This window comes from Saccopteryx bilineata, chromosome 2 (genome assembly GCF_036850765.1).
Source record: "Saccopteryx bilineata isolate mSacBil1 chromosome 2, mSacBil1_pri_phased_curated, whole genome shotgun sequence".
In the NCBI taxonomy this organism is placed as follows: domain Eukaryota; kingdom Metazoa; phylum Chordata; class Mammalia; order Chiroptera; family Emballonuridae; genus Saccopteryx; species Saccopteryx bilineata.
In genome coordinates this window covers 82,181,358-82,190,253 of record NC_089491.1, presented here as the reverse complement: position 1 = coordinate 82,190,253, position 8,896 = coordinate 82,181,358, and positions in this window count along the sequence as shown.

Here is an 8,896-nt window from a genome sequence, read left to right as displayed (position 1 = left end):
ACAGTTAACATATAATATTATATTGTTTCAGGTGTATAACCCAGTAATTAGATATTATAAAACCTACTAAGTGATGATCCTGATAATTTTTTTTTTTTTTTTTGTATTTTTCTGAAGCTGGAAACAGGGAGAGACAGTCAGACAGACTTCCGCATGCGCCCGACCGGGATCCACCCGGCACGCCCACCAGGGGCAACGCTCTGCCCACCAGGGGGCGATGTTCTGCCCTCTGGGGCGTCGCTCTGCTGCGACCAGAGCCACTCTAGCACCTGGGGCAGAGGCCAAGGAGCCATCCCCAGCGCCCGGGCCATCTTTGCTCCAATGGAGCCTTGGCTGCGGGAGGAGAAGAGAGAGACAGAGAGGAAGGGGGGGTGGAGAAGCAAATGGGCGCTTCCCCTATGTGCCCTGGCCGGGAATCGAACCCTGTCCCCCCGCACGCCAGGCCGACGCTCTACTGCTGAGCCAACCGGCCAGGGCCAATTTTTTTTTTTTTAAGTGAGAAGAGGGGAGATAGTGAGACAGAGATGGCATGTGACCTGACCGGGATCCACTCTACAACTCCCATTTTGGGCCAATGCTTCGAATTAAGCAAGCTATCCTCAGCACCTGAGGCTGATGAGCTTGGACCAACCAAACTATCCATCGTGCCCAGGGCTGATGATTGAACCAATCAAGCCACTGGCTGTGAGAGGGGAAGAGAGACAGGAGGGGGAGGCGGAGAGGAAAAGAAGCAGATGGTTGCTTCTCTTGTTTGCCCTGACCGGGAATCAAACCCAGGATGTCCATATGCCAAGCCAACCTCTAACCACTGAGCCAACATCCAGGGCTCATCCTAACAAATCTTATACCCTCTTGATACCATATGTAGTTATTAGAATATTATTGACCACATTCCCTATGCTATACTTTATATCTCTATAACTATTCTGTAACAACCAATTTATACTTCTCTTTTTTGAAAAAATTTTATTGCCTGACATGTGGTGGTGCAGTGGATAGTCTCAGCCTGGAATAATGAGGCTGCCAGTTTGAAACCCCGGCTTGCTCAGTCAAGGCACATATGGGAAGCAACAATGAATTGATGCTTCCTGCTCCTCCCTACCCCTTTTTCTCTCTTTCTCCTCTCTCTAAAATCAATAAATAAAATCTTTTAAAACTTTTTATTGATTGGTTAATTTTAAAAAGAGGAAGAGGGAGAAAGAGAGAAAAAAATATTGATTTTGTTGTTTCACTTATCTATGCATTCATGGTTGATTCTTGTATGTACCCTGATCAGGGATCAAACCCACAGCCTCGGCATAATGGTATGATGCTCAACTGAGCTACCCAGCAAGGGCCTAATTAGTACTTCTTAATCTCTTCACTTTCTTCACCCATCCTCCTGACGCCCTCCCATCTGGCAACTGTCAAAATGTTCTCTGTATCTATGAATCTGTTTCTGTTCTCTTTGTTCGTTTATTTTGTCTTTTAGATTCAATTGTTGATAGACATGCATTTACTGCCATTTTATTGTTCATGTTTTTATCTCTTTTTCTTCTTCTTAAAGAAGATCCTTTAACATTTCATATAATACTGGTTTGGTGGTGATGAACTCCTTTAGCTTTTTCCTGTCTGGTAAGTTCTTTATATTACCTTTGATTCTCAACAGTAACTTTGTCGAGTAGAGTAATCTTAGTTGTAGATCCTTGCTTTATATCACTTGGAATATTTATTGCTACTTTTTTTGGCCTGCAAAGTTTCTGGTGATAAATCAACTGACATTCTGATGGAAGCTCCCTTGTAGGTAACTAACTGCTTTTCTCCTGCTGCCTTCAAAATTCTTTCTTTGTCTTAGCCACAGCATGTTTTTTTAAACCAGAAAATTCTAATCCACTGGCTTTGGAAATAAGTTTTGAATTATTATTATTTTTCTGTGTTTTTTTTCCTATTAGTCAGACATGGAATGTTCTAGCTAGTTTATTTTGTCAAAAAACAAAATTCAATGAAGTAAATTTGAGGATGTAACTTTCTTTACGAAGTGGACAGCATCCCATTTAGCAATTAAGAAAGCACTCAGGGGTTGGACAAATTGGAAGGTTTTTATAGAAAAGAGAGGTGGGGCAATAAAGCTATTAGCAAAAGAAAATAAAATTATTTTTTACTTGGGACATCTTTTTGAAGGGAGAGAGAACTGGAAAGCTTTTAATATACAGATTATTTTTTTTCTTTTTTCTGGGGGGGGGGGGTGAAGAGGGCCTACTTGACAAATGACTTCATTGGTGTCAATCAGAAAATTCCAGACTTGTTGATTAATATTATGTTGCTAAGAAAGATTGCAATAGCAATTATGTCAGGTATTAAATCTAGGTTTGGTGTCATCAGCCTTAGTACAAGTGATGGTATTTTGGGCCTGTGGTTCTCTCTTCAACAATTTCTTTTTTTATATCTATGTAGCCTGCCTAGGCGGTGGCACAGTGGATAGAGCATTGGACTGGGATGCAGAGGACCCTGCTTCAAAACCCCAAGGTTGCTGGCTTGAGCACATGGTCACTGGCTTGAGCATGGGATCATAGACATGACCCCACAGTTGCTGGCTTGAAGCCCAGTGTTGCTCTGGTTAAGTCCAAGGTCACTGGCTTGAGCAAGATGTCACTTGCTGTGCTATAGCCCCCAGTCAAACCACATATGAGAAAGCAATCAATGAACAACTAAGGAGCTATAACAAAGAATTGATACTTCTCATCTCTCTCCTTTCCTGTATGTCTGTCCTTCTCTGTTCCTTTCTGTCTCTCGTTCTGTCACACACACAAAAAAAATCTATGTAAAATCTTTTTTCTCCTGGGGTGATGAAAAACTTCAGAAATCAGAAAGAAGTAACTGCATAACATGTGAAAGACACTAAATACCACTGAATTGTGTACTCCAAAATGGTTCATTTTATGTTATATAAAGTTCATCTCAACTTAAATAATATTTCCTTGGCCCTGGCCAGTTGCTCAGTGGATAAAGCATTGGCCTGGCGTGCAGACATCCTGGGTTTGATCCCCAGTTAAGGCACATATAAGAAGTAACCATTTGCTTCTCATCCCCTCTTTCTCTCCCTTCTCTCTCTCTTATCCTCTCACAGACAATGGCTCAACTGGTTTGAGCATTGGCCTCGGTGCTATAGATAGCTCAGTTGATTTGAGCATTGGCCCCAGATGAGGGTTGCCATGTCGATCCTAGTCAGGGTGCATGAGGCAGTCTGTCTCTGTCTCCTCTCATGTCTCTTAATAATAATAATAATAATAATAATAATAATATTCTCTCTCTTATTTTTCATCTCTATTTTTGTTCTACCTTCCTGGCAACTTACAGACTTCTAAATTTCTGTATTTTCACTTTTTAAGAGACTTCTTTATTTTGTACATATTTTTATAATATCCTGTTAGTACATTATGAATGTCATTATCTTTCTGAAACATTTCTTTTATAAATATATATATATATATATATTTTTTTTTTTTACAGAGACAGAGAGAGAGTCAGAGAGAGGGATAGACAGGGACAGACAGGAACAGAGAGATGAGAGGCATCATTAGTTTTTTGTTGCTCATTGCGACACTTAATTGTTCATTGATTGCCTTCTCATATGTGCCTTGACCACAGGCCTTCAGCAGACCGACTAACCCCTTGTTTGAGCCAGCAACGTTGGGTCCAAGCTGGTGAGCTTTTGCTCAAACCAGATGAGCCCGTGCTCAAGCTGGTGACCTTAGGGTCTCGAACCTGGGTCCTCGGCACCCCAGTCCGATGCTCTATCCACTGCGCTACCGCCCTTTTTTTTTTATAATTTTTTTAATCATCATCCCTAAATTGTTTCTGCATTCTCGGAGTTCTTTTTTCCTGTTTCTTATGTTTTGTTTTTTTTGTTTGTTTGTTTGTTTCCTCCAGTGTCCTATTCACTGACTCCACTTTTTGAATAATGTCAGAGTTTTCTATCTTTGGAGTGATTTACTTCTTTCTTTTTTTTTAAGATTTTATTTATTTATTTTACAGACAAAGGAGTTAGGGAATGAGAAGTTGCTTCACTTTAGTTCTGACTGCATGCTTGTTGTATGTGCCTTGACTGGGCAAATCCAGGATTTCGAGCCAGTGACCTCCACATTCCAGGTTGGTGCTCTATCCACTGCGCCACCACCAGTCAGATCTCATTGTTGTTTTCTTGATATTGTCAGAAATAAAAGCACTTTTTGTTACCTGGTTATTTGTATGCTGGGAACAAGATACATTATAAGTGCTGCTGGACCTGTGGTGGCACAGTGGGTAAAAGCATCGACCTGGAACACTGAGGTCGCTGGTTCGAAACCCAGGGCTTTCCTGGTCAAGGCACATATGGGAGTTGATGCTTTCTGCTCCTCCCTCCCTTCTCTCTCTCTCTCTCTCTGTCTCCTCTCTCTAAAATTAATAAATTAAAAAATCTAAATAAATAAATAAAGAGTGTATCCTTCCCTGTAGGGGCTGTAAGTGCTGCTGTTAGGATTATTACTTTGGAAGATTATATTGAGGATGTTGTTAGAGTTGTAATGTATAGCATGGTAACTACAGTTAACAATATTGTATTACATATTTGAAAGTTGTTAAGTAAATTCATCTTAAAAGAACTCATTACAAGAAAAAATATTTATAATTATATATGGGGATGATGCCTGTTATGATGATCACTTGGCAATTTATACATGTAAAGATTCATTATATTGTACACTTGAAACCAACATGAAATAAAATTTGAATAAAAGGTTATGTTGAAATATATTAGACTCAGTATGACTGGATACAAAAAAAATTCTATGATGTTATTTAAATTATTTCTTTAAGTGTAAACGTTTTTTTCTGCTTTGGTATATATATATATATTTTTTTGTATTTTGTATTTTTCTGAAGCTGGAAACCGGGAGAGACAGTCAGACAGACTCCCGCATGCGCCCGACCGGGATCCACCCGGCACGCCCACCAGGGGGCGACACTCTGCCCACCAGGGGGCGATGCTCTGCCCCTCCAGGGCATCGCTCTGCTGTGACCAGAGCCACTCTCGCGCCTGGGGCAGAGGCCAAGGAGCCATCCCCAGCGCCGGGGCCATCTTTGCTCCAATGGAGCCTCGGCTGCGGGAGGGGAAAAGAGAGACAGAGAGGAAGGAGAGGGTGAGGGGTGGAGAAGCAGATGGGTGCTTCTCCTGTGTGCCCTGGCCGGGAACCAAACCCGGGACCCCTTGCACGCCAGGCCGACGCTCTACCACTGAGCCAACCAGCCAGGGCTGGTATAATTTTTTTTTAATTTCTTAATTTTGCTTTTAAGAATAATGCTCATTGAAAATCAAATATTTAGAATGTTATCAAATATATCACAGATTAAGATCTCCAAGAGCTGACTCTGAGAAGAAGTTCAGTTTCCAAGATGTTTATTTGTTTATGAGGGATAAAGAAGAAGTCTAGAGAGGAAGCAAAATTGAACAGAGGGAAAAGTTGAACCTCGATGCTGCTCTGACAAAGCCTCCATCAACCTGGCTCTTCAAAGTTGTTTGTAATAAAGCTTTGGGCCTGACCAGGCAGTAGTGTGGTGGATAGAGTGTTGGCCTAGGATGCTGAGGACCCAGATTCAAAACCCTGAGGTGACCAGCTTAAGCACAGGTCACCAGCTTAACGTGGGATCATAGACATGACTCCATGCTCACTGGCTTGAGGAAGGGGGTCACTGGCTCTTCTTCTCCTCTGCAACACATACATTGGATAACCTTGCCTCCCTACTTTTCAGGGAAGACCAAGAGCATCAGGCTGAACTCCACCACTTTCCAGTTGCCGTCACCAGGCTATTCAGTTGTGCTTTTAATGCTACCTCTCTAGTATCTTCAAAGATATTCCTTCTATCAAACTTCCCCTCACCATCTTAAACCTCTCTCCTTCTGCTGACTCACCTCTCATTGTCCATGAATATGTTCAACCACTTCATCCTAAATGATGTAATGGAAATGGTGTTCTTCCACAGAGTCTAAGGAGAGCATTCCAGAGACCCACGTATGGGGTGAGGGGAATGAGGCTTTTGTGGTAAGATTTTTCTAGAGTTCAAATAGAAGGCTGCCCACAGGTTCCCAGTGTCTCATCTCTGTCCTTCCCGGCATGTAAGAAGTCCAGCCTTATTTTCATTAAGCCCAGGAGAAAGACTAGTGTCCAGAAATTCTGTGCCATGGCTTAATCCATATCAAAGTTTAGTCCAGTTCAGGCAGTGCATTGCTGGACCAGGCCTGCAGTCAGAACCTGTGCTTGGAAGTCCATGTTGGCTGCCAGCTGAGCAGCTCCTAGGGCCATGTGGCTGCTAGGAAAATCTGTGTTACCAAGTGAGAGAAAAGGGAATAAAAAGAGAGAGCTCTTATATTTGGCCTAGGTTATATATCTTGGATTAGTTTTTTCTTTAAACTAACCAATCAGCTTTTAATTTTTTGCAGGCTTCCTTCTCATGGTTCCTCTTTTTAACCAATCAGATATTTTTTTCCAAGCTAGGCTGATAGGCCTCTATGGCTGCCATCTTGGTTTCTACTGTGCATACGTCTAGTAGAGGAATCTCTCTTGTTGCTTTTATTCCTTCCCTTCTTAGGATTGGGATGGACTAATTTTACCCTGGAGAGATTGAAAAGCTTGCCCTTCCTCTCTACACAAGGAAAGGAGGGGTGTTAATTCCCTAAGTGGGGCAAGGTTGTAACGCCTTGGAATGTCTGAAGTTGCAGTTGCCTAGTGGAGCAAGTAGGTTTTTCAATTCTTTTTGCTTCCTTCTTTTATTAATATCTAGCTACCTATGATAAAAGTTTGTCCCTCTAGTTTTTTGTTTTTTAGTTTTTTTTGGGTTTTTTTCTTTGTTTGTATTTTTCTGAAGTTAGAAACCAGGAGGCAGTCAGACAGACTCCCGCGTGTGCCCGACCGGGATCCACCCGGCATGCCCACCATGGGGCGATGCTCTGCCCATCTGGCGCATTGCTTTGCCGAAACCAAAGCCATTCTAGCGCCTGAGGCAGAGGCCATAGAGCCATCCTCAGCGCCCAGGCCAACTTTGCTCCAATGGAGCCTCGGCTGTGGGAGGGGAAGAGAGAGACAGAGAGGAAGGAGAGGGGGAGGGGTGGAGAAGCAGATGGGCGCTTCTCCTGTGTGCCCTGGCTGGGAATCGAACCCAGGATTCCTGCATGCCAGGCTGATGCTCTACCACTGAGCCAACCGGCCAGGGCCTGTCCCTCTAGTTTTTGACTGACTCTCTCTCATAGTCTTCTAAGCCATGTTTCTTCACTTTTAGCTCTAGCTTTTCTGTTTCTGGCTCACTTGTCAAATCACGATAATCTGACTTCTGAACCCTTTCCCACAAACTCCACTGAAATGAACCTTGTTGAGGCTATCAATAACCTCCTGCTTTTCACATTCAATAAATACTTTCTGCTTCTGTTTATACTTTCATCTCTGTGGCACTGATACTGATGACCACATTCTCTCATCTTGGTCTTCCTTTTATCATTCTGGCCAAACTGTTGTTGCTTTTCTGCTCGTGCCTTATATGATATATTGGTGTTGATATGCCTCCAGATTTTATTCTTACCTCTTCTCTTCTCACCTTATAGAGACCCTGTGTCTCAATTTTCTCATCTTTAAAAAGAAGATAACGGCCCTGGCTGGTTGTTCAGCGGTAGAGCTTCGGTCCGGTGTGCGGGGGACCCAGGTTCAATTCCCGGCCAGGGCACATAGGAGAAGCACCCATTTGCTTCTCCACCCCCCCTTCCTCTCTGTCTCTCTCTTCCCCTCCCGCAGCCAAGGCTCCATTGGAGCAAAGATGGCCCGGGTGCTGGGGATGGCTCCTTGGCCTCTGCTCCAGGCGCTAGAGTGGCTCTGGTCGCGGCAGAGCGACGCCCCGGAGGGGCAGAGCATCGCCCCCTGGTGGGCAAAGCGTCGCCCCTGGTGGGCAAAGCGTCGCCCCTGGTGGTGTGCCGGGTGGATCCCGGTCGGGCGCATGCGGGAGTCTGTCTGACTGTCTCTCCCCGTTTCCAGCTTCAGAAAAATACAAAAAAAAAAAAGAAAAAAAAAAAAGAAGATAACAATAGTATTTATACCATAGGGCCATTGCAAGGATATCTGGATTAATATATCCAAAGTATTTAGAACATTGTCTGGTATATAGTAGACTTTAGTTAAGTGTTAACCATAATTACTATGAGTACTATTATTGCATTACTATATTACTATTATTATTATTGAGATGACTCACAAGTTATTGTCTCTAACCTCTACTTATATCTTCACCTCCACATCTAGACATTTAGCTACCACTGAACATGTCCACAGGACTGTCCCACAGTCACCTCGGTAAAACATCTTTATAGTTGATCTCACTGTCCTTATAATAAAAACTGTTTTTTTTCCTATACTCCTTAATTTTACTTGATGGCATATTATTCATGAAACCATTCAAGTAAAAGAACAGTTGTCAACTTCTTCACTCCCTCTCCATTTAATTTGACCTCAAAAATAGCTCTCAGATCTTATTTCACCATTCCCATTGTTCCATTGCCACTGCCTTAATCAAGTCCTTACCATCTCTTGCCTAAGACCAATGCTGTATCTTCACTAATGTCCTCGCTTCCATTTCACTGCTTTCCAATTTTCCTTCCACATCACCATTTTTTATGCATCCTTGAATAAAATTCTTCAATGACTCTTCATCACTATATCAGTTTGCTAAGATTGCCATAACAAAATACCATAGAGTAGGTGGCTTAAGCAACAGAAACTTATCTTCTCACAGTTCTAGAGGCAAGAAGCTGATAATGAAAGTGTTGGCGGGTTTGGTTTTTCCTGAGACTATCTTTCCTGGTTTGCAGATGGCTGCCTTCTTCCTGTGTCCTCACATGGTC